Below are 27,277 nucleotides of genomic sequence, written 5' to 3' on the forward strand. Positions count from 1 at the left end.
TATTCATATAATATAATATATATACATATATATATATATATAACATGATATAATTCATTAATATAATTGTTTTTACTTTTGAGTAACGCTATTTCTCTGTGAACATGTGGAAGTATTGACAATAAAGTTGACTTTGACTTGTTTTTCTGGAAGGCTAACTTTAGCATACTTAGCTCTGTGTTTTCGTGTCAAAATGCCAACGTAGATTGTACTCTTTGACGACCGACGCTGCCTCGTAACACAAAAGACATACCGCTTTTTCTCCTTGAAGCTCAAACAAGTATTGGCCTTCCTATCTCTCTGGAAACAGCCTTCCATCTGCATCAACTTTTCTCTTCTTGGACATTTAGTCGGTAACGTGTCCTGAGCAGCGGGATGAGCAAGTGAGGGGTTGTGGCTAACGGGGAAGCATGGCAGCGGGAGTTGGTGAAAGAAAGATTGTTAGTTTTTGGATCAGCCATGTAGCTGGAGGAGGGCTGTTTCCAGGAGACTGGAGTTCACCGTCACGCCTTCTTGAGGTGTCGTCGGCTGAACTCGACGAAACACCGATGATGGAAGGTACCCACGATTATATGCTTCTGGCTGTTGTTGGCTAACGCAGGTAAGTGTTGTCGAGTCGGTAGGGTGTTAGTTCGCTGGTAGCTGTCTTGTTGTTTTACCTCGGATTTTGCCACGAAAGAAAGTAGCACCTTGTCCTGTGTTTGAATGAAATGTGGGAAATGTAGTTTAATAATGATAATTTATACTCTATTAATCCCTCGTAGGGAAATCCGTTCTCTGCAATGAACGCATCATGGATGAACCAGAAGGCCGGGGAGCAGTTAGGGGTTCAGTGTTTTCCTCAATAACACTCCTAAGCACCGGGAGGAGCCGGGAATCCAACCAGGAATTGACAATGCACGTGCTCACCGTATTTTCACGACTATAAGGCGCACCCCACTAAAAGGCGCAGTCTCTTTTATGTGTGGCATTATTGTATTTAACACACACATAAGGCGCACCTGATTATAGGGCGCGGGTTTTATATACAATCTACATCCTCACCTTTAACGTTCTCATGGTGTCCTCTACTACGTATGTCTTACAACAACAACAACGCACACACAAGCATACAAGTTTGGGTATTGAAAAATAGAGCGGGAGCTAAACTGAGTTTGGTATTCACATTTTTTTTACCGGTAATCGTCATCAATCGAACCCATGGAAGTCCTCATCCTCTGTTTCTGATTTGAACATCTGCGCTGAATGTCCATCAAACATGCCAGGTTCACTTTCTTCACTGTCAGAGTCACTTTCCGTGCCGCGCGGCTCCTCGGAAATGATACCGGCTTTTGCGAAAGCTGGAACAACACATTAGCCCGAGCATCTACAATCCATTGGCAAATTGTGGCGTAACTCGCCCGGCGCTGCCTTCCACTCTTAGTGAAACCTTGGTCTCCAAGAAGACTTTTCGTACCCTGTAGTGCGTCTCGCTACCGTGCTGGTCCCCTTCTTCTCCACAGTGACTCACCGGGATGTCAAAAGTGAGCGGCACCTCGTCCTTGTTGGTGATGTGGCTGGGCTGGATGTGTTTGTCGGCCATGTTTTCAGGGTTGTTAAAACAATGATGTTCTGCACATACCCGCTCTTTTATATACAATCAACGCCCACACTTCCCCCTTTAGTGTTCTCATGGTGTTCTCTACTACGCACACAGGGCGCACTGCACTATATATCACATTTTGAAGAAAATCTAAGACTTTAATATGCACCTTATAGTTGTTAAAATACGGTAATTTATGTAAGACAATCGGATCTTTAAGATGTTCTCACAGGCCACAGAAAATGACACGGCGGTCCACATTTGGCCCGCGGGCCTTGAGTTTGCCTTACAGCATCCCTGTCTTGTCCACCCTTCCTTCCGTTCTGGCTGATAGTCTCCTATCTCACATTACCCCGACACTTTTCTCCACCCATTTCCACTTGCTGTATCCTGTATCTGAGGCCTTGAGTTTGACACTTGTACCTGACGGGGTGATGCGAACTGTTATTTCCTTTATTTGCATAAATGTGACCTTCCGTCGTCCAAAAGAAAACGCCGTTCAACAATTTCATCGCGGATGAGAGCGACGCTTCAGGCTCGCCACAAGAGCCCGTTGCCTTTCCGTTTTTTATCGGTCCTCGTTTACAAGAGCTTGAACAATACAATTTGAAACCAAAATACTTTTCAGAAAACCCAAGTAGAATATTAACCTCGCCTGTTAATTCCCATCCAGAGGAGCTGGCGCTCGGGCCAAAGTTGCTTTATGTATTCCAGTAAAACCTCCAACGCATCTGAAAGAGATTAGCGGGACGCCGACGCGCACTAGCTCTCCCTGCTTTCTACCCCGGATTGGTTGACCTACTTATTCTGCTTGACCTGCTAATTTTATCTGATTTATGTTTTGTATTACATGCTGTACGTTTGCATTATGGCTATTAATAGCGCCAACCGCATCAGCTAATCGCCGGATCAGGGATCAAGTCGACTCTCGGTCCCCGAAGACAAAACCGGAGGGGAGCTTTTCCTTCTCCTCCCGTTCTCGCGGCGGTGCACTCGGCCCTCGACGATCCCCCGGACGATAATGTTTTGCAGTTGTACAAATTCTGCACCCTGGAAAAAATAGCCCTTATCTTCAATGGCTCTACGAAACTCCAGCTGTTTTTTTTAATTGGTTGCCAGGGTGGGTAAACAACAAGTACCTCCCAGCAGCGCTCTGCTCAGTGATGGAGAGCCAGTAATGCGTGGCTCGTGGCCAGAAACTGTGCAGGCCCGCCCCGGTCAATAAAAGCGGTACTTGCTGCTGTAGTTTTTAAAACTCCTTCTCTAGGGAGGAAGCAATTTACATATTTTTTTTTTTTTTTTTTTTTTTTTTTTATCTCATCACCTAAATGGACTTTTCTTTTTTGGCAAATTGCTAATATTAACCAGCCCAGTCTGGCCGACGGCCAACCGGCCAAAGGCTTAATGGTCCGGCCTGCTTTGGAAAGAGGCCGGCCTCGCACTGCAACAATTTTTAAGGCGTCGTGCAAAGTCAGGTAGGCCGCTTGTTCGCTCCAGTTTGGAGTTTTAACGCCGTAGGATTAATTATACCTCGCTTTTCTGCTTTCGTCTCTTCCCGCCAACGTATCGTCTGCATCCGTCTCACCCTTTTCTCACGCCAGCTTTCTTTTCTCTTCGCCAGCCATACATACATCCTCTCTCTGGTCTTCCTCCAAGGTTTCGGCATCCTTCAACCCAGATCTGCGTTATCCCTCCTTTGTGCACGTCCAAACCATCTCCTCGTGACTTTATCTCCTGAACATCTTGAACTAAAGTAAATAACGGCTGTTTTTTGGAGCCGGCGATTTTAACAGGAGTCAATATCTGTTGTGTTTTCGGTGTTCAGATGTTGGCATAATTTCTGTATGATAGGTTTGAAACAATAAGGAAATGAATTGAGATTTGCGCTCGATAACTTATAAATGCACGTATATCGGGATGGATATATGAATTGTTTAAGTAGTCTATTTTCTGGAGTATTGAGCGCACCTGAATATAAGCCGCAGCGGCTAAAAATAAACGAATATGTGTGCATATACAGGCCGCGCTTGGCTATAAACCGCAGGTGTCCACGTTGTTAGCGAGGCGCTAACCAGGCCAACGGGAACATCCTGGGGTTCTGTGTCTTAACCAATGACACTTTGGCATGCAGGCAGAATGAGCTTGGAATTGAACAGCCAAATATCTGATTGGACGGATGCTCGCTCGCCCATCCCCAATTTCCTGGATGTGTCCGAAAACATCTTGCAAATGCAACTGAAACAGCGTCGCGGGATTTCTACGACTGCTGGTATTATTGGAATAATATTATATTATTATTCATAATAATAATAATATTATGAATAATATTGGAATATTATTGGAATTATTGGTTTGGAATAACACTTGTAGTACCGTCATTTCCAGACTATTGAGTGCACCTGAATATAAGCAACACCGGCTAAAATTAACAAAATAAATCTATGTGTACAAATATAGGCCACACTTGTCTGCAAGTGTCCATGTTGAGATATTTACACAGAAACATTTTTTTTTCACTTTTAATTAAATACATCCACAAATATGTACTGGAAATATATATATATATATTTTTTTTTTTTCCCCAAAAAAGTGCCATGGAAAAAGATGAATAATAAATAAGACAAGGAAAATTCACTCCTGCAAACTAAAACCGTTAAAGTCGTCTTCTTCGGTGTCGGATTTGAACAGCCTCAGAATTTCACACTCATTTCATCGGTCCAAAGTGACGAGAATAAATGTATTGGCGGCGTGAAGCTCGTTTGCCCCCCAAAAAAAACATAAGTTAGCCGCAGCGTTCCAAAAAAGTAGTAGATTTATGAAATATGAAAGAGGACTTGAAGTTCGTTGGGTTTGATCAGGCACGTCCAAAGTCGGGCCCGCGGGCCAAATGCGGCCCATGTTCGAATTTATATCGGCCCGCAGCCTCAGACATTAAATTAATAATATGCTGCCGCCAACTGATTTTTTTTTTCTTTTTTATAGATTATATTTTATACTTTTTCACTTCAGTGTATTTAATTTATCTATTTTTTTACATGTATTTTTAGCTAGCTTGTCACTGTTTTTTGTCACTGCTAAATTATTTTCCAACCATGGGATCAATTCAGTCCATCTCGTAAAACACAGTGTAATAAAAAAAAAAAACAAAAGCTATTTTATATTTCGGCCCAAAAATTCCCGTTTAGCCACATCGTTTTTTAAGCCGCAGTGAAAAAAGTAGCGGCTAATAGTCCGGAAATGACGGTAAATTTCTTTTGCGTTCGCAATTTGTGTAAAGAATTGTGCGAATGATCGATTTATTTGCCGTCTGGCTGCTGTTCGCTGGTCGCCGCGAGCCTCCCGGCAGCTCCGTAAACTTAGCAGGCGGTGAAACAGCAAAGTTTCGAGTTTCACCTTCAAGTATTCTTGAGCCAAAACTCGGGATATGCCATTCGTCAGGTATTTCCGTGGCACATTTGTCAGATCGCGACGGGGAAAACTCATCAGGCGGATTTTGAGCGATTACCGCTCGGCGCCTCTCGCGCTCAGTCATGGGACGAGGCGGCGACTGAATGAGGTTATTGCATTAGACCGTCTCCTGAGATGGAAGCTATGCGTCTACACTGCGTCAAACCCTCGGCGTCCGCTACAGGAGCCGCCTTTTTACATTTTCACACATGACGTGGCGCTCGAGGGGATAAAACAGCGGGCCGTTGCTTTTGCTCTCAGACGCTCAGCTGCCGTCCACGTCTTCCGAAGGACCGTCCATCTGGCCCGGTGCTCTGCGCCGACTTCCCCCCCGCCGAGGTCCATTTCAGAAACGCCCGATCGGAAACGTCACTTCAACGGTCCACAAGTGCACGTCGCTGAATATTGCGCTTCTGAATTTGAGTGCACAGCAGCAGTATGGACAGCACAACGCTCTGAACGCTTGGAGCTGCATCTGGGCTACCATGACCTCGCTGCCTTATTTTGTTATCTTTTTTTTTTTTTTTATTGTCCATTCTCAACCTGCTTATCCAATTTTTTTTTTTTTTTTTTCATTTGTTTATCTTATTATTTATTTAGATCTATTCTACATTTCCAGGAATTGTTTCTCAGGCCTTGTTCAAGTTATTTATTTTTTTTCTAGTCTTTTTTTTTTTTATTTTTTTTTTTATTGATTTCCGTGGAGGTTCTCGGTCACCCAGGTCACGGTGAATTCTTGTCGAAATCTTCTCGTCTCGGCAACCGGACTTGTTCTAATGATCTGCGGGGAGTTTCCGAATATAACTGCCAGGGTTTTGGGCGGGTCTGGGTTGCCTAGGTTACGGGGATGTTTTATTATTTTATCATTGTAGAGGGATGACCACCCCTCAAAGTAATGGGTCTCTTGATGAGATGAGATCCATTTTATTGATCCCTACAGGGGGAAATTCTTTTGTCACAGCAGCGTGACAGTCATAAGCGTCAAATAAATATAAATAGAGAGACAATTAGAAAAAAACAAAAGACATCCACAGCAGAGAAAACAACAACATTGAGGATAAGGATGGACGACAGAATGGAAAAAAAAAAAGAAAGCAAGGGCGAAAATAGACAAAAGCAATGACAAGAATAAGATAAATAAGCATAAAATTAACAAGAAATATTTTATCTTATCTTAATAGTTAGCTCGCACACAGGGTGGCGTCTGACATTTAAATCTCTGTCCCCTTAATGTTGTCGAGCGTATTCAAAAAGGCAAACGTGGACCGGGTGAACCTCGTCCGGTCGGGTCGGCGTTTCCGCGCAAACGCCGCAAACGTAGTCGGACGCACGCTCATCGCCGGATTTCAAGACGCTGGTCTCGACCGCAACCCCGTGACTGTTCGACCACGATTTTGATCGCTTCAGGTCGGGGCCGCGGGACAGAATAGAATCCGTTTTCAAATTTAACTCCCATTTCCCGTGAGAAATGGCCTACGACGGCCCTTTGAAGTCAGACCGCAACAATAACTCAGACTTCAGATGTAGAGGATGGCCAAATTGGAAACAGCGGCTATTACTCTCCGATGATGCATAATCGGTGTTTTTTATTAGCGACTACCGACTGAAGTTCCCGGAGACGTGAATAGCGCGGCAACTTTTATGTCTATCTTGTAGTTTTTGAACTCTTTAACTGTTTCACCCTTGTGCTAAAAATGTCTTTGGCCGCTGCGAGCGTCCTCTCACGAGTTAATAAAATAGAGTGAAGATAATATGATATGAACATATGCTCGGCCCTTCCGTGAATGTTTCATCTCGCCACTCGCCGCCCTTAAATAGACGCCCCCGTCCCCCCCGCCTCGGTCTGTGCAGCATATTGCAACATATGGTGAGTTTACGATGACTGTCCAGTTGCAGGCGCCAGCCAATATCAGCCAGTTTAGAGCTAAGGGCACGCCATCTGTCAAAAAAAGCTGATCGGCGCTGCACTGCGACGTGGGTTTGTGCCATAACTGAGGAAATACACAAACTCTGTCCAAAAGAGGAAGAAAAAGAGAAAAAAAAAACAAAACAAACGGAGACGAGCACCTTGGAAACTAATAACCCCGACGCGGAAACGCAAATTGTGTTTTTTCTTTGACTGAATCTCACCGCTGAGAAAAGAAGCCTCACCCTCAGTGTGGGACACATTCGTTGTTACGTACAAATTTGTGATATTTTATTCCCTGAAAGACTGGCTGGATATCAATTTGGAAAGGAAGAAAGATAATATATCTCTTGGTTGTAAGAAAATCTGAAACCAATAGAATCGTCCGGTTCCAGTGTCTTGTATTTGTGCGTCCTCTGACTTTCCTTTAATTTTTTTATTGTTTATTTTATTTTTTATTTTGATATAAACCGCATTTCCAGGAATTGTTTTTGAGCCCCTGTTCGAATTATTTTTTCTCTAGTCATTTTATTTTTCCTTTATTTTTCTGGTTGTCTGTGGAGGTCCTCAGTCATCCAGGTCTTTCTTGTCAAAATCTACTTGTCTTGGCAACCGGACTTGAGTTTCTTCACTTGAAGACGTTTCATCCCAGAGGATTCTTCAGGTCTCATGCTTTGTGGGGAGTTTCCGAATATAACTGCCAGGATTTCGGGCGGGTCTAGGTTACTTCGGTAATGGGGACATTTTATTATTTTTCATTCTATAAAAAAATATATTCTATTATTTCAATTTATTATTATTATTATTATAGAGCAGATCTGGACATTTTATGCATCCAACCTGCCAAACAATTTTCTTGGAATATTTTAAAGTGTATTTTCAATCAATATTGAATTTAGAAACACCTTGTTTTTTTTTTTTTTGTTTTTGTTTTTTTTCCTTTTTTTTTTTTTTTTTTTGTTTAATTTTACATGGATGATATACAAAATAACGTCCGTACATTTATGTGATCGAGTTGAAATAAAATGCTAAAAAAATTGAAATATTTAAATCGCAATTTTCATTTTGTTCAATTTACATGATACCTAGTTGGCCCGCGAATAAAAATAAAATAAGAAATGCAGCCCGCCGGCCAAAATGATTGACCACCCCTTAAAGTAATGTGATGCTATGCTACATCAGTCGGGTCTCTTGATAAGATAAACTTTATTGATCCCCAATAAATTATTTTGTCACAGCAGCGTGAAAGTTATAGTGTCAATAAATATGAATATAAACATAAATAGAGTGACAATTACATCATCGGACAACAGACTGGAAAACAGCAAGGATGAAACTCAACAACCAAAACGACAACAACAAGGACAGGAACATAAACAAGTGACAATAGCAATGAAAAACTGTTGAAATTGTGTCGAGACAAAAAGAAACCGCATCGCCGGAAAACACCTATGGTTTTCACAAATTGCCTCGTCCTGCGTGATCCTGCGCCCGAAGTCAGGAATTCCAGACATATCGTCTGGATTTAAAACCCCAGCGAGCTCACCTCGTCCACAGGAGACTCGTCTTGAACACGGACTCCAGATTTGTGGATGCGTGTGACACCAAACACGCCGGAATCAGAATCCGAAAAACTTTATTTGTCCCCGAGGGGCGATTGGGGGGCACATGGGGTAGTTGCATCAAAATTGTGAACATCAAGAATGAAAGTAAAAGAAGAATAAAATAAAATAATAATAATAAGAAGAAGAAAAAATAAATAAATGAAATTTAATAAAAGAAAAAAAGATGATAATATGTATGAATATGGAGGTATAAATGTATGTATATGTGCATATATACATATAATATTTATGTGTAAATCGTGAACATCAAGAATGAAAATGAAATATAAATAATAATAATAAGGTATTAATAATGATAATATGAAAAAAATAATGAAATAAAAAAAGAATTATATGTATGTATATATACATGTATGATGAAATAATTAATAATAATAATTAGTAATGATAATAATGAATGGTAAATTAAATTTAAAAAAGAAAAAAGAGAATTATATGTATTTATATGTATGTATATATATATATATATGTATGTTTATATGGGCATATATATATAATATGTATGTAAGTGTGAACATCAAGATGAAAATAAAAGAATAAAATAATTAATAATAATAATAATTAACAATAATAATAATGAATAATAGATAAAATAAAAGAATAAAAAAGAGAATTATATGTATTTATTTGTATGTATATATGTGTTTATGTGTATATATATATATATATATATATATGCACTCCTTACCTCACTTGTTACTAAGACACTTTATAGTTTCACTGAGACACTTTATAGTTTATAGTTTATTTTCATTTCTAATTCTGCCTTTTCTTTTTATTATTTATTACTGTTATATTTTCTGTTACTCTGGCACAACAATTTCCCTCGGGATTAATAAAGTTGTTCTTATCTTATCTTACCTTATCTTATATATATATATATATACGTGTGTGTGTGTGTGTATAAATAAATTGCTATACAAATCATGCAATTGTTGAGGATAATGTAAACTGAGGAGTTGTACGGCTCTGGAGACGAACGTTGCCTTTCTCCTCTGGGTTTTGCAGGAGTCGTGACCCTCCTAGGAGAGGCGGCGTGACGTCACAGGGCGACAATACAATTACGAGAGACAGAAGCCGCCGCGAACTCCGTGACCCGGTCGCCGACAAGCAGCTCTTCTCGCAGCTGCGCCGCGAGCGCACGCTGAGGTAATTCTCCCGACACGATGCGATCATCCCCTGACCTCGCCGACACGGCCTCAGCGGCCGGCAGTCCGACCCGGCGTCGGTTCGAATTGAGCTAAATGATTTTTGGATGGTTAAAAAAAAAAAAAAACAGGAAGAAAGAAATCAGCCTTGCATTTCTGCATCAGCGTGAGGTGAACCAAGTAATCAGACTTGATCTCCGCTTTCCCTCCGATGACTTCAAAGATCAACAGTAGAATAACGTTTTCGAGCAAATTGGCCGGGATGGGTGTTATTTAATCCGACGGAAGGACGTAAAACGCCATGTTTAGGGTGATTATCGCGCACATATGGGAAGCAAAACATTTTGATACCACAGAAACGACTCGACCCGTCGAACTGCACGGCCTCTCGCGCTCCCTCCCTCCCTCGCTCTCTTTCAAGTACGAAAGCGGCGGCCCTAATGGCTCCACAAATGCACAAAAACTCTTTTATATTTCGAGAAAATGCGGATAATAAGCGCAATTTTCCCCAAAGCCGAAAAATGCCTCTCCCGTTTCTGCGCGGAGGAGAAGAATCTGACGATCTATCTTTCACCGCCCGACGTATTTTCTTCGACTAATTTGAAAAGTCAGATAAAGTTCTGGCTCGAAGCTCTCTGCTGACCAATCATTAAAATAATAATTGTCTCCATTCGATAAGGAATAGAAAAAAAAAAAAAAAACAGATTTAGACGTGCAGAATTCCACGGCAGGAGTGAAGTCATCAGCGGCGCTGGCGTTTAAAGACGCGACGAGGACTGTGGGAATAGTTTTCCTTCATTGTTAAACATTCATTTTTGAAGCGTGAGTAAGAAATTACATCCGCCGACGGCCCGCGGGTTCCGGTTCTATTCAAGTTCAATTTTGTCGCATTTGTTCATTTCAGCACAAAAGTAGCCGGCTGCTGTTAGCAATGGCGCCGACGAACGTCGGAAATCTTTTTTTTTTCACCTCTTCTACCATTATCGTGATTCTCACACACACGCAAACCGTGCTTTGCATGTAAAGTTTTGATTTTGATAGTATTTACAGATATATTAACCCTCAACAACCATCGACTGTGTTACGCTTCCCACACTTGGATTATTGTAACGTACGATAAACATTGAAATACTTACCATTGAAAATGCTTTGGTGAGCCGAAACTTGAATAAAAATGAATTTGCTTTTATGGTAGTTATGGCGATGGATACTGATGTGTGCGATGCTGGGTATCTTTGTTGAGCATTTTTGTTCATTATAAAATGAATTTTATTTTAATTTGACCAAATTTTTTTTTTCTTCTTAGGCTAAAATATGGCTGTTAAATCACCGAAAGAAAAAAAAAAAACTGGAAATTTATATACACAATTTTCATTTCATTTTACTCTATTTTTTCCAGTTTCTTTCTTCTGAGGCTAGAGTATGGCTATGTCATCACACAAAAAAAAATCAAATACTGAAAAAAAAAAAAAAAACACGGTAAAGAAAAATAAATCGCAAGAACTGAATTGAAAAAAAAAATTCCACAACATAGCGAGTCATATCGTTGGCGTATCTTTGTTTATCAAAGGAGATTTCATATTTTTTCTTTTTATTTTCTAAAATGAATTGTAGTTTAATTTTACTAGATTTAGTTCTTCTAGGTTAGAATATGGCTGATAAATCACGAGAAAAAAATAAATACTGCAAAAAAATCGCAAAAGAACGATGAGTTGCAAAAACTGAATTACAAAAAAATGACAAAATAAATAAAATCGGTGAGGGTGCAAAAGCCGAACCGCGAAGTAGCGAAGGTTCACTGTATCTGCATTAACTCCATGACTCAAATTTGCGATGCTGGGTATCTTTGTTTATAAAAGGAGATTTCGTATTTTATTTATGTTATCAAATGAATTTCAATTTCATTTTACTCTATTTTTTACAGTTTCTGTCTTCTGAGGCTAGAATATGGCCATGTCATCGCAAAAAAAAGAAAAAATTTAAATAATGCAAAAAAGAAAAAAAAATATGTTAAAGAGAAATAAATCGCAAGAACTGAATTAAAAAAAAAAAAAATCCACAAGATAGCGAGGCGTGTCTTTGGCGGATCTTTCTTTATCAAAGGAGATTTCATATTTTATTTATTTTCTAAAATGAATTGTACTTTAATTTTACAAGATTTTTTTTCATCTTTGGCTAGAATATGGTTATTTCATTACAAAAAAAAAAATCAAATACTGCAAAGAAAATCACAAAAGAACGATGAATTGCAAGAGCCAAATTACAAAAAAAATAAAATCGGTGAGGGTGCAAAAGCCAAACCGCGAAGTAGCGAAGGTCCACTGTATCTGCGTTAACTCCATGACTCAAAGCTAAATATTTTAATATTATCAGATATTATGTTGGCTTCATCCGTCCGTGATCAGCACCTCCAAGCAGCCGAAATGAGTTTTAGAATTCTTGCAAGAGCTTGCGATGCTGGGCATCTTTGTTTATCAAAGGAGATTTTGTCTTTTACTTATGTTATCAAAGTAATTTTAATTTAATTTTACTCTATTTTTAACAGTTTCTTTCTTTGGAGGCTAGAATATGGCTATGTTATTGCAAACAAATTTTCAAATACTACCAAAAAAAAAAAGGTAAAGAATAATAAATCACAAGAACTGAATTTAAAAAAAAAGACAAAAAAATCCACAACATAGCGTATCTTTGGCGTATCTTTGTATAACAAAGGAGATTTTGTATTTTATTTATTTTCTAAAATGAATTGTAGTTTAATTTTACTGTATGGCTTTCTTATTCAAGGAAAAAAAATTCAAATACTGCAAAAAAAACACTGAAGAACGATAAATCGCGAGAACCGAATTACAGAAAATAAAAGAAAAAAACACAAAAATCCAGGAAGTGGCAAGAGTCCACTGAATACACAAATAAAACACTCCCGGACGCTGGGGCTTAAATTTGGGGAAATGCGAAACATGTTTCAGCAAGCCGTGGATAAAACGCCGTCCGAAACTCCTCAGAAGCTTCGTTTAATGCTTATATTAACAACTGCTTGCTCTTCTAGCTTCTCATAACGGCAGAAAGGGGACACCGCTGGTCCTCGTCATCAATCATCAGAGCCTTCGCCCGGTTACCCCGCTAGCAAATGTGCAGCGCTGGGCGCTATTGATTTTTTCGTTTGCCGTATTAAACCGGTTGGAGGTTTGATTTTTTGCGGGTCGGCACGGCTCCGCTGAGATGGAGATAAATGTATCTCGGGAGTTTCAAGAAGCCCCTATTTCATACGAATGTGATTTGTAACTTTAAAAAAAAAAAACAAAAAAAAAAACGAATGTGTGTGACACATACGAACCGTCGTCTCGCATTTAAAAAACCGGAGCTAAAGTGAAATTTGCAAATTTTGAATGAGCCGACTCATGACACATCTTCCCAAAAATAGAAACCAGCGGACCGAGACGCAACAGGCATGCAGCGCATATTGAGTTACAAACAATCAGCACAAGGTTTCTGCCAAAAGCGTTGTCAAGCCCAGAGGCATAGCATATGTATGCCGTGTGTGTGTGTGTGTGTGTGTGTGTGAGGATGATGACGATGATGGCCGCATAGAATGGAGATTTGGGGATGGTGTCACATTTTGTGCAGCATTTTGTGCCGAGCTTAAGGGAAGGGGAGCACCTTGCGTACAAACTCCCGCATTATTTGACCGATAAAATAATCTCGCACTCACTCTAGGACAGGGGTGTCAAACGTTCGGCCCGCGGGCCGGTACCGGACCGCCAGGGGGTCCAATCCGGCCCGGGGAATAAATCTACAACTTGAAAAATACATAAATGACGTACTTTTTTTTAATACAAATGCAGTTCCTATATTGTCTTCAAGGGTTGCACACTTCTTAGTTTATAGTTTATTTTTATTTCTAATTCTGCCTTTTTCTTTTTATTATTTATTACTGTTATTTTTTCTGTAACTCTGGCACGACAATTTCCTTCGGGATTAATAAAGTTGTTCTTATCTTATCTTATCTTATCTTTTAGTCGGTGTTAGCAAGATAGCATGACAGTTTGTAACTCGCAGATGGTTGCAACGCGGCTTCTGGGTCTGTAAATAGAATTTTGTCTTATTTTTAGACATTTACCCGCTTTTCCGTTGGACCCGACACCCTCATCAGCAAGATGTCGTTGTCAAAAAAGACAAAAAGTGGACATGGAATGTCGGGTTTTCCAAGAAAAATGGACCACTTCTTATTCGTTTGTCGTGCGTGATCGGTTTGGGCGCAGCGATGAGATTTGCCGCGGCAAAAAATACAACAAAATGCACGGAGAACCGAGACGACAGAACTGAGGCATGGTGTTGTTGAAAGTGGTCGTCTTGGCACCCTGCAGGAAGGGGTTTTTATTTCACCGAAGAAGTAACACGTCGGCAGACATGAGTCAGGGATTCCTCTGCGGGGACTCGGGCCGCCCCCGAGCCCGGCCTCGGACGAATGCGGGGCCTCGTATAATGTAAACAAGTGAGTGTGTCTCAGCAGATGGCCGCTGTGCACACACACACACAGCTGATTACATGAATACCGGCCGCGTCCAAAGTCCGGCCCGCGGGCCGAATGCGGCACGTGTTCGAATTTCCACCGGCCCCCAGCTTCTGTTATAAGATCAATAATCCAATTCGGCCCGTTTTTCTATTTCGTATTTTTGATCTGAGTCTAAAATTGACATAATTAAAAAATGCTGCATTCTCCGTAGTAATACAAGGATTCTAATGGAGGATTTTTAATGTATTGAATAATATCGCTTTTGTGTTATTTTCCGTTTTCACATCTTTTTAATTTAGATGTTCATAATGAGTATTTAATAGTGAATAATATGTTTCAAATTAACCTTGACATGTTTGATCTCTGTGAAAGTTTTCTTTTTCCTCATTTTATGTGGTATGTATTTCTGAAAGACAGTGATTTTGGTTGAAATTATAGATTTGCGTTCTGTTTAAAGCCATGAAAAGTATGCCTTTTGCAATGAAAAATAAATTAGATTAAAAAAAATTGCATTTAATGTAAACGGTTCAAAGAACAGTGACATTTTCACACCTCACCAAATATGGTCGTCTTTGCAAAAACGCCGCCGATGTGAATGTGTTTTGATGATCCCGGTCGATTTCGGTGCTCGGATACGTTGAGCGGGTCGGGGTTTTGTCCGAGAGGGGGTTTCGATTACGAGAGAAATCAACAACCGCCGCAGAGAAAACTAGAGGGGTCACAGGGAAGCGGCGGGTTGACCGCGGGCCAAACCAGACTTATTAACCAGTCACGAGTGGATGATCGCAGCCCCCCGTATTTACAAGGAATGTTGTTGACAAAGTCGATATAAATTGTATATTCAGCTATATTAACAATAGAAATTATCGCTCGCGTAAAACAAAAAAAAGCGACTTATCTCGTCGCCTCCTGAAGTTTTATCCCCCTTGGTGTTTGTCTTTCTTTGGCACCATTGGTTTCTGTCAACTGCGATCAGTATCTGCAACAAGTAGTGTATGTTTTTTTTCTACAGTGCAAATATGTCAAATAAAACCTCTCACTCCCGAGTGTAAGGCGCCCTTTTTCACTCATTAACAAATCCGTTTCCGTGCTAATGGGTTAAAAACGCGCGACGTAAACGTCGCTTCGTTGCTTAGCATCGATCGCGCCCGTTCCGAAGGGTTTTTCCTCGATAAGGCAGAAAACAGGACGCGCCTGGAAGAAATCAGAAAGGCACGAAATCCAAAATGTTACCGCTCTTGTTCCAGTGAGCAGACGGGGAGGGGGCTGCCGGTCACCTCAGGAAGATGAATGGCCCGTCTCGCAGGTTTGGGGGTTCCGTCTTACGTCGGTTATCCGTCGTCGCCTCGTTACGGGCACATCTTTCATGGAGGAGGGCGGTCGAGTAGTCAGAGAGAGAGCCTGAACTCCATATGTTCTGTGGAGATCCTCAAATCCACAACAATGTTCACCATCAAAACACCAAGTGGCACATTTCTGCGGAATATTTACTATTGAGACTATTGAGCGCACCTGAATATAAGCAAAAAATAACAAGATAAATCAGTGATTCTTAACCTTGTTGGAGGTACTGAACCCCACCTGTTTTACATGCGCATTCACCGAACCCTTCTTTATTGGATGGAGGATCGTTTCGTCGACGGGTACAAAGAACAGGCGGAGTAGCCTTTTCATGGAATCTGGCTCCCTTCACCTTGAATTCAGCAAGCGCTATGTTCTTGTAGTTCCCATCTCCACGCAGCTGAAGGAAGCCTTCCCTTAGTTTTGCCGGCGCTGGACTAGAATTGCTCATCTTGTCATTCCAAATCATGCAGTTAGGACATCGATTCCAATCGCGTTCCGTCATACATGTGAATCCGTATTGTACGTATTTCTTCTTTTTTTGCCCGACATAATTAGTATGAAGGGATTAAAATATTAAGAAAGAAATCACATGACGTACCATCACGACAGTCACAAGTTACTACAACTGAGCGCCGAAATCCCCGCAGCACGGATAGGCTAAGCTATGTAGCGTGATCACCTGCGGCCGGTGATGTCATCGCCAATGTGCGTCTTGACCTCCGCCGAACCCCTGGGGTTCGATCGAACCCCAGGTTAAGAACCACTGAGATAAATCTATGTGTCCGTGTCGTAACATCGGATATTCACACTGAAACATTTTTTTTTTTTTTTTTTTACGTTTAAGTAAAGAAGAATAAGAACAACTTTATTTATCCCGAAGGAAATTGTTGTGCTTGAGTTTCAAGTAAAAACATAACAATGGTAAATAATAGTAGGAAGGGGGGAGAATAAGAAATACAAATAAAGCCATAAAGTATAAATACCGGTCAGATCAGCACATATGTACCAGCTCAGGGGCTTCGAGCGGTCGTCCTTGGAAAACGGTGTACTCTACAGTCTCAGAAAATTAGAATATTGTGATAAAGTTCTTTATCTTCTGTAATGCAATTACAAAAACTAAAATATCATACATTCTGGATTCATTACAAATCAACTGAATTATTGCAAGCCTTTTATTATTTAAATATTGCTGATTATGGCTTACATCTTAAGAAAACTCAAAAATTCTGTCTCAAAATATTAGAATATCATGAAAAAGTAATTTTTTTTTCTTTTTTTTAATGCATTGCAGACGATAAAGAACTTTATCACAGTATTTTAATTATCTGAGACGGTCCTGTATGTCGATCTCAACGTGACAATGTGTTTCTTCTTTCTTTTTCTGAACAGCGTCTGTAACACGGCTGATGAAAAAGATCATAAATCATAAATAACACATCCATCCATCCATTTTCTATCCAGGCTTTGTCCTACTCCAGCTGATCGCTATCTTGGTCCTCCTCCAAGTCGTCTTCTTAGGTGTCGAAATTGAACAAGCTCGGTATTTCACGCTCGTGTCATCGGTCCGATGTGACGAGGCTAAATGTTTTGGCGGCGTGAAGCTCGTTTGCCCAAAAAAAACATAAGTTAGCCGCAGCGCTCAAAAAAACTAGTGGATTTATGAAATGTGAAAGAGGACATGAAGTTCGTTGGGTTTGATCAGGAACGTCCAAAGTCCGGCCCGCGGGCCAAATGCGGCCCGTGTTCGAATTTACAGCGGCCCGCAGCCTCAGACATTAAATTAATAATATGCACCCGCCAACATTGTTGACCACAGTATAGATGTTTTTTTTTTCTTTTTTATAGATTATATTTTATACTTTTACACTTCAGTTCATTTAATTTATCTATTTTTTACATGTATTTTCAGCTAGCTTGTCACTGTTTCGTCCTTGCATGTCTTACTGCTACTGCTGCTAAATTAATTACCAAGCATTTAGTACATCTCATAAAACACAGTGAAAAAAAAATATATATATATATATTTTTTTAATTTATAAAGAATTTTATTTTATATTTCACCAGAAGATGACAGTAGACCCGTGGACACACTCGCCACTTTTTACCGAGGGTGAACTTATGAAAGACTGCATGATAAAAAATGGCAGAGCTAATGCTAATGCTAATGTTTCCTAGGGTCGTAACACTGTGTCAAAACACGGCATGTGAAAAAAGTAGCGACTCATAGCCGGAAAATGACAGTTTGTTCAATGTTGCTTTTTATTTTTAAGTCTTTTTAATGCTGCTGTATCACACCTAAAAGATAAACTGTGCCGACAATCGTTTATCGTCTCTCAGCTGATATTTCCCTAAAAAAACCACAAATACAGTTTTCGGTTTCTTTGAGACATATTTCGCTTCGTGTTTTTGTTTGCGTTCGGCAAGTGGAGGTTTTTCGGACGGATGCATCGGAGATCGCGCGGCGGCGGTCGACGCTAATTTGGACAGTCGGTCAAGTTGCCGAGCGACATGTCGCGTGTTAATTCGGACACGCGTCGTCTCGTCGCGTGTGCAGGAAAGGATTCGCCATCTTTTTGCATCCTTACCGTGGAATCAGGGCCTCTGAGTCTTCTCTGATGAGCTGCTGCGTTACGACCCCGCGGGGGATTTTAAATGCCAAGAAGGTAAGTTATGGTGTTTTTGTGGACGCGTCCTTCTTCCTCTTCTTCACGGCGGCACGGAGGCCGCGAGGATTTGCGAGCCTAACGGGAGATATTTGTCCAAATACAAATATCACTCGCATATGTACATACAGCTCTGATCTCCGAAACGTCGACGTCTCAGACGCAGAAACTCCCCCGAAGCTCGAGCGGCCGATTCTTTCCGCGCCTCCGTCTGTTTATCATAAGAAGTAAGACACGTGTTGTTTTTTTGATGGAGCCGTGGAGATTTATGCGATCTAAGCGGCTCCCCTCTAATTTTTCCATAATGAGTATTAAAGCATTAAAGCTAGCTTTGTGTATTCTCCTGGTGGGCTCGTTCATTCATATTCATAAGGATCAGAGAATCTCAATAGTTGGGTTGTCAGTACATTAATATCAGATGCCTCTCAATCCCTCTCCTGTCTTCCTCCTATGAGAGATTAGAGAGATCATATTCGAGGTTGTGCAATATATACATATATATATATATATATATATATAAATCTGTGATGAGCTGTCATAGCTGTATAATAACTCTGGAAATAACTGGCCGGGACCTTGTGCGCTGTGCATACAAAAAAGAGCTGGGAAAAAACTAAAGAGGCCCATTTGATCAAACCTTTTGCTCTTTTCCGATGAAATGCGAATGTCAATCACAGCTCTCCGAGGGAAGCCGGGAAATTACCGAATACTCGCGTTCGACGCAAACAAAGAGAGAAGTCGTAAGACCGATACGTTTTTGGAAAACGGGTTACAGGACGGGAGCGGAAAAATGGCTTTCTGTTAAAATTTACGTCCTTAAAAGAAGCCATAATAGCAACCCCCCGGCGGGGTGGGACGTTATTTGCGCTAAGTGAAATTAGCAGATGTCAGTGGAGCTGTAAAAACAACACGGGAGGGAACGGCGGGGAAAAGCAGACAAGGAGGGAATTGAAAAATGAAGAGGGCACTCACCTCTCACGTCCATCCACCTATCCCTCTCCTCCTCCCCTGTCCTCCTTCCTCTTGACAGAAATACAATAACCGAGACGCGCTCGCCTTGAAGTTCCTCCCTCAGCAGCTGCTGTCTCAAACACTTTATTGAGTTATTGAGTAGGGAATATATATGATAAATGGAGTCAACAGGCCGGGCTTTGGTTTACGTCCGTATCCAAACAGGCGGTGTGTACTCTAGGAAATCAAAGTATAAATCTGCGCCCATCCCGTCTTGCGGATCAATAGGCGGCGTTAGATACCCTCCGGCGTCGGTCAACAAACGCTGCTCGGGATACGAGACGTCCCCGTCTCCCGTCGCAATTTTGGGGGACACGGCGGGGGCTTCGGATGAAATCCAGAAATCCCTCCGCGGGAGGAGGAGGAGGAGGAGGACGTGTCCGGGGACTCGGGGTTTCCAAAGGTGGGACGCGCTGATATTTTGCATGGAAGCGCTCATGGTTTTAACAACTGTGCCGCGGCTCGGCGAGGATAAAAACCCCCCCGAGACGCTTTGTCCTCTGCGGTCGGTGTGTGTTTGTCAGCGCCGTCCACCTGTTAGGAGGGGGCGAAACTGCATTTTTAATACGTTTGGACAGCCACGTCTATTCACCGTAACACCGCGGGCCTAATTCCGTGTTCGCGCGCGTCCTTTTGTTTACATTTTCCTTGTCGACTGCAGGTAAACGAGTGCAAAGGAGTCACTCCTCCGTGTCATCGGATGAGTCAGCATGTTGTTTACTGGAGTCGTCGAGCAACGGCGGAGCCTTGAATCCCACTGCGCCTCATTAGCCGCCGCCGCCGCTCCCTTGTTAATCACCTCAGTCGATCACCTCCTTGTAATCACTTAAATTTGGTGATTAGGTGGAATAAGGCAGAAGAGTTGCAGCACAGTAGATAGAGACCGGAGACGTGCATGCCGGCCACCACGTGTGTGGACAAAGCAAGTTGGACATGAGTTCCTTCACTTGAAGATGTTTCAACTGTCGTCCAAGAGGCTTCTTTAGTTCTAATGACCGATGTGGAGTCTCTGAATTTAACTGCCAGGTCTGGGTTATGGCGGCTTGTTGCATCAATGCAGGAGTTGATCCGCGGACACGAGGTGTTGTTATGCTGACGGGGGTGTCGTTCTTAGTGGGTTTACCTGGATTGGAATGTGGAAAGGTGACGCTTTTATCCAAAGCGACTCACAAAAAGTGTCAGCGAAGATCCAAAGTACCAGTAGTCGGAAGTCAGAAGTGACCACTCTACCAAATAGCCACCTCAGAACCGTATACATACATACATTCATTTTATGTTTTTTGTTTTTTTTTTTTCCAGGGGAGTTGGGGTAAGTGGGGTAGTGCTTGGTGAAGAAGTATGTTTTCAGCTCACGGCAGAAGAAAGGCAGCGATCGCGCCGTTCTGACCTTTTTCGGGAGTTCATTCCACCGCCGAGGAGTCGAAACCGAGAAGAGCCGAGACCGGTTGGATCGGCAGCCGGGGGCTCGGAGTGACGGCGTGGACGGTCGCCCAGAGGTGGCGGATCCGAGGGGACGGGTAGGGACATGTGCCTTCACCGTATCCTGGAGATAAGACAGGGCTGTCCCATTCGCCGCCTGGTAGGCGAGAACCAGGGACTTGAACTTGATGTGGGCGGCTACCGGGAGCTGGTGAAGGAACATGAGAAAGGGAGTTGTGCGGGAGAATTTTGGACAGTTGAAAACCGATTTCCTGATGGTCACCGCCGGGTCTCCGGCAAGGAGGGAGTTGCAGTCGTCCAACGAGAGATGACTAGAGCCTGGATGAGTATCTGCCGCCGGATCCTCCGTGAGGAATCTGCGGATCTTCCTTCTGTCGTAGAGGAGGAATCTGCAGGAAAGCGCGACTGCTGCGACGTTCGCTCACATGAACTGAGGCTCATGTGGACGTTATCAGGGGCCGGTTCCGGTGGCGGGTCTTTCCTGGTTGTTTTGAGGGTGCAGAACGTCCTGGTCCATCTTGGTATTGATCCCAGAACGGCGTTGTGCGTTTGTGAAAGGTCATGTCTGAGGCCCACTTTTCTGTTCAGAGATGGTTTGTCTTTTTTGACAAAGATGGCTTCTTTGACTCCTCTCTCCAACCGTCTGTCTTCTCCGGCCAGAATTCGGACATTGCTGTCTTCAACAGACCCGCCTTTGTCCTTCAGGTGTAGGTGGACCGCAGAGTCCTGTCCTAAAGCGGTGGCTCTCCTGCGTTGGGCCATCTGTTTGTGCAGAGGTTGTTTGGTCTGTCCGATGTAGACGTCTTTACAATCCTTCTTCAAGTGAAGAAATTCAAGTCCGGTCTCCAAGACAAGAGGATTTCGACAAGCGTTCACCACGACACGGATGACTGAGAACATCCACAGACATGCACTAAGTTGGGTAATGAAGTGCAGAGAGCGGATTCAAGGCTGGATAAACTCAAGCTGAAAGCTCCACAAATGCAGTGCTCGCACAGTATGCTAACATCGACCCTGAAAATCATTTTAAAACCCGCACTTGTGAACTGACCTTTCGCAACGTCTTCATTCATGATGATGATCTCCAGATCAGGAGCCGAAGTCTAATGTTGCAGCTTCGGTACTAGTTTGGTCGGTTAAAGGTTCGACCATCAGACTCGACCTCCAGAACATCTGACTTTCCCTCCGATGGACTCATCCTTGTTCCTCGCTCCCTAAGAGGAACTCCATATCCATATGCGGGTTTTTTTTCTTCTGCAAGAAAACCAGCACAGCAACATTTAGCCAGTTGAAGGCTCATTAATGCCCTTTTAGAGATAAAGCCAAGTAAGAACCAGCGTTGTCGTGCGGGCCTCTTCGGCATCACCTTCTAGGTGCTTCTTCAAACTCCCAAGTCATGTCCTTCCACACCTGATCCTTCCACATCCGTAGCCTGTGGATTTGTTTTGTGGCTTTGCAGCCGAAGCTACACACAGACCGAAAGCGACGGCCATTTTCAGCTATGATTTATTTATTAGTCATTTTAATGATGTTGCATTGTTCCAAGTGCACTGATCTTTCGCTAAGTATCATTTGTCAATGAGACAGTTCGTCCCGGACGTGGTCTGAAGTACATTTCACCAAAGTAGCGCCTTTCATTTTTCCTCATGCTAACATCAACACTGGCTTTACGTAGCAGTTTTGCTAAATGAGTAGAATTTGGAAGAGCGAGCTGCTCCCAGCAGAGGTTTTAACTCACGTTTTGGTCCAAAATTGCTGGGGTTTTACACGGCTTACCAGGCGAAGGCCCTGCGACGGCACTTCGGGGCTTTGCTAACGGCAATACGCTAAAAGCAAACCAATCTCCGCCAGAGACGCGCGCGCTATCGGCTAAATCAGAAGGACGTTTCCCTTCTCGGCTTCTCAGGTCTGGAGAAAAAGCAGGTATTTAACCTGTGGGGCTCGTTGCCAAGGCCACGATGTCCTCAAGTTTGTTAGAGCTCATAATTCCTCTAACAGGAGCCGTTAGAGTCCTTTTACTGTTGAATTGCAGCTGGATTTTTAATGGCCAAAAGTCTGGGAGCGGTGTAAATCACACATTTAACATCATTGTCGCTGCGGCCAAGACCACCGCTTATTGATACCCAATTTGTTGTCGCTAAATAAAGTTCCACTGAAGCCGGCTCGTGTCCTTTAGGCCTCCTTAACTTTAGATGGAGATTTATGAGATTTGAAAAGCCAATTCATTTTAGGAGGGAAAAGCCAAATCATTTATCAGGCGGAGTTCGGTGTCAGCGCCGGTTATCTGCGGCTCGGCTCGCAGGCTGCCTCGCCATCCGAGGGCCATGTGGACCATCCCGGTTTTATTTCAGGCAAAACAAACAAAAAAAGAAAAAACAAGCTGAATAATGTTCATATCTGTGTGACAGTGACATATTATAATGATGTGTGTGTGTGTGTGTGTGTGTGTGGAAAGAGGGCGATAGCATCAGCAAAGATAATTCACCCTCAATCTAGTTTGACCTTTTTGTCGTACATTTCTTGCCTTTTTAAAATAGCAATATATTAATATATAATTTTGAAAGGCGGTCTAACATGGGAAAATTATACGGCCATTTTTGGCGTAATGGAAATGGAAAGGCGAGGCAGAGACTGGAAAACAATCGTCTCGCAGGCGTTTAAGTGATGCGACTGTAACGTGTCGCCGCCGCCATTAGCCATGTGTTTATCTTCATCTGCTTTGCTTACCGGCCTCCACGTGCGCAAAAGTGACATGGCATCTAATCATTTATCCTCCGACGCTTTTTTTTTTTTTTTTTTAAAGGCGGGATTTCTTATCTGCTCAGAAATAAGTAAGCATTCCTGACACTTTGTTAAAGGTGAGACGCATAATTTCATAACTTGGAATTCATTCTGTCAACCTTCATGTTGTCATCAGCGCCGGCGCGGACAGGCCATTTACACGAGTGTTCCGTGCCGCGCATGAAATTACAATATCGATACCGTGAAAATTGTGCACTTGGAGGTAAATGATGTTTTCCCAGTAAGGAGGAATCCAAGGTGGTGTGAAATCCAATCGTAGGCCCGCAGGTGTCGCTTCACCTCCGAATTATTGATCGTGAGATGTTCCTCAACGGTGGCGTCTCGTGCCTAGAAGGTCCCTGGTTGGATGGGGCCTCTTTGTGTGGAGCCTCCATGGTCATGTTGGATGGTTGTGTGTCTGCACAACTCGCATTGGCACGAATGAACGAATAAATGGCTTTGCCGAGTCGAGGCTGGATGTGCTCAATCGCACGATTTCAAATTGTAAGGATCCAAATGGAAACGTAGCGGTGGAGCGTCTCTGCGAGGTTGGAGGTTCAATCTGTGGATCATCCTTCCAATCTCTATGGAAGTGGAAACCACTTAGTCGTAGCAGTGGTACTAGTATGGTAGTAATAGTAGTAGTAGTATGTACTAGTATTGCTGGGTGGCTGTGACTCAGTTGGTAGAGCAGGTCCCCTTGGTAGCTGTAGTACCGTCATTTCCAGACTATAGGGCGCACCTGAATATAAGCCGCACCAGCTAAAAATAACTAACTAATATGTGTCCATATATAAGCCGCTTTTTTTAATGTAACTTTTAATTAAATGCATACCGCAACATCCACAAATATGTACCGTAAATTCCGGATGATAAGCCGCGACTTTTTTCACACGCTTTGAACACAACGGCTTAAACAACGATGCGACTAATGTATGGATTTTTTTGGGAGGTTGGGCTAACAAGCTTAATGCCGCTAAAACATTTATCCTTGTCATATCAGACCGATGAAATAACGGGGAAATTCTGCGGCCGCTCACATACGACACCGAAGAGGAGGACTTTGACGGTTTTATTGCGCAGGAGGAAGTCCAAGATAGCGATCAGCTAGCCGTTGCGGCTAATATTGAGGTGCGTTCAATAGTCCGGACATTACGGTACTTGAAATTTTTTCAGAACATTGCCTGAAACACGGCTGATGAAAAATATGAATAATAAATATAACAAGGAAAAGTCCATCCGTTTTCTATCCCCGCTTTGTCCTACTCAAAGCCGATGAGTAGGTGTAGGAGTAGCTAGCAGCCGATTGCTAGCTTGTTCTTCCTCCCGTGCACTAAAACCGTTAAAGTCGTCCCCTTTGGTGTCAGAATTGAATGTCTGCAGAATTTCACGCGCATTTCATCGGTCCGATGTGAGGAGGCTAAATGTTTTGGCGTTATAAAGCTCATTAGCCCCCCCAAAAAATCCATAAATTAGCTGCATTGTTGTTTAAGCTGCGGTTTTCAAAGCGTGGGGAAAAAGTAGCGGCTTATAGTCCGGAAATTCCGGCTTGTGTTTTGGGGTTTGGAACCGCCACGCAGGAGGTTTCGAGGAAGACGAGGAGAGAAGATTTACGGACGCTGTGAAAGAGGACGAGGAGTTCGTTGGGTTTGATCAGGCACGACCAAAGTCCGGCCCGCGGGCCAAATGCGACCCGTGTTCAAATTTCCACCGGCCCGCAGCCTCAGACATTAAATCAATAATATGCGTCCGCCAGCACTGTTGACCACAGTATAGACTTTTTTTTAAATAGATTTTATTTTAGACCAGGGGTCGGCAACCTCTTTCATCCTCACACTGCGGCTCCCAGTCGCTTGGGAAAATAAATTATATGTATTTAATTGAAGTGTATTTTATTTGTGTTAGTCGTTTTTTTTTTTTAATTTTGGTACTAAATCGGAAGATTGTTGTGATCTTGAAATATTCAAATAAAATTCTATCTATTATTTTTCGACGCTCAAAATATACGTCACACTCGCGGAAGCCGCTGAGTTACCGTCAATTTGTCGAGACTTTAAACCACAGGTAGGCAGAATATGAAAAAGCAATATATACAGTGGTACCTTTATTTTAGACGTCAAAAAGTAACTGCAGCTCCCAGTGTTTTCTTTTCCGTGGAAACCGGGTCTAAATGGCTTTTTGGGTGTTAAAGGTTGCCGACCCTTGCTTTAGACTTTTGCACCACAGAGTTTATTCATTTTATTTAATTTTTACTTGTATTTTTAGCTATCTTATCACTGTCTTGTCCTTGTACGTCTTGCTGCTACTGCTGCTAAATTATTTCCCAAGCATGGGATCGTGACAATTCATCTCATAAAACACAGTGTACAAAAAGTTATTTTATATTTCACCAGAAGATGGCAGTAGACCTGTGGACACACTCGCCACGCTCTGCTAACCTTTTACTGAGGGTGACTTTATGAAAGACTGCATGATGAAAATGGTGGAGCTAATGCTAATGCTAATGTTTCCCAGACACTGTTTGTCACAACATGGCATGTAAAAAAATAACGATATGTTCAATGTTGTTTTTTTTTTTTTAAAGGCTTTCTAAGAGTACGGCTGTTGGATTTTGCTGTATCTCACCTTTAAAGATAAACTGCGCTCTCGATAGGTTATCGTCTAACGGCTGATTTGTCCCGAGAAAAGGCAAGTGTTTGCTAATGTTTCCTTGAGTCGTAACACTGTGGTACGGAGAATTGAAGATATTTCATCGTGACATTAAGAGACAATTAGAGGCAAAAGGAGTTTGACTTTTTTTCATTAGCCTGCAAAGAAAGAAAGGATTCCTCAGAGAATGTCAGGCTGAACGGTCATTTCCTCCTCACCAATAAGGTCCTCTTTGCAAAAAGATTGGACTCCCCCGGTTTAGATGGAGGAGGTCGATTCGCAGCCCAGAGGAAAAGAAGAAACATGTGAATATACACTAAATGGCCAAAAGTATTGGCTCACCTATTCAAATCATCGGAATCGGGTGTTCCAGTCACGTCCGTGGCCACAAAATCAAGCATCTAGGCATGCAGACTATTTTTACAAACATTTGTGAAAGAACGGGCCGCTCTCAGGAGCTCAGTGAATTCCAGCGTGGAGCTTTGATGGGACGCCGCCTTCGCAACACATCCGGTCGTGAAAGTTCCTCACTCCAAAATATTCCACAGTCGACCGTCGGACGTATGATAAGGACATGGAAGTGTTTGGAAACGACGGCAACTCAGCCACGAAGCCATACTAAACTGACGGAGCGAGGTCGGCGGACGCTGAGGCTCAAAGATGCGCCTCAGATGCGGCAACTTTCTGCAGAGTCCATCGCTGCAGGCCTCCAAACTTCACGTGGCCTTCAGGTTCGCCGTAGAACAGCGCGCGGAGATCTTCATAGAACGGGTTTCCGTGGCCGAACGTCTGCATCCGAGCCAGGCGCCGCCAAGTGCAACGCAAGGCGTCGGATGCAGCGGTGCAAAGCACGCCGCCACTGGGCTCCAGAGCAGTGGAGACACGTTCCCCCGAGTGACGAATCGCACTTCTCCACCCGGCGATCCGACGGACGAGTCTGGGTTTGGCGGTTGCCAGGAGAACGCTACGTGTCTGACTGCAAGTTGTTTCAGGTTCCAGTGAGTTCCAGTGAAAGGAACTCCGAAAGCATCAGCACACCGAGACATTTTGGACACTTCCACGCTCCCAACGACGTGGGAACAGTCTGGAACCGGACCCTTGCTTTGCAAACACGACTGCGTACCGGCGCACAAAGCAAGCGCCATAAAGACATGGACGACAGAGTCCG

The sequence above is a fragment of the Fistularia commersonii genome, chromosome 26, assembly GCF_037954325.1.
Source record: "Fistularia commersonii isolate RoL2024-O1a breed Wild chromosome 26, RoL_Fcom_v1.0, whole genome shotgun sequence".
NCBI classification, from domain to species: Eukaryota; Metazoa; Chordata; class Actinopteri; order Syngnathiformes; family Fistulariidae; genus Fistularia; species Fistularia commersonii.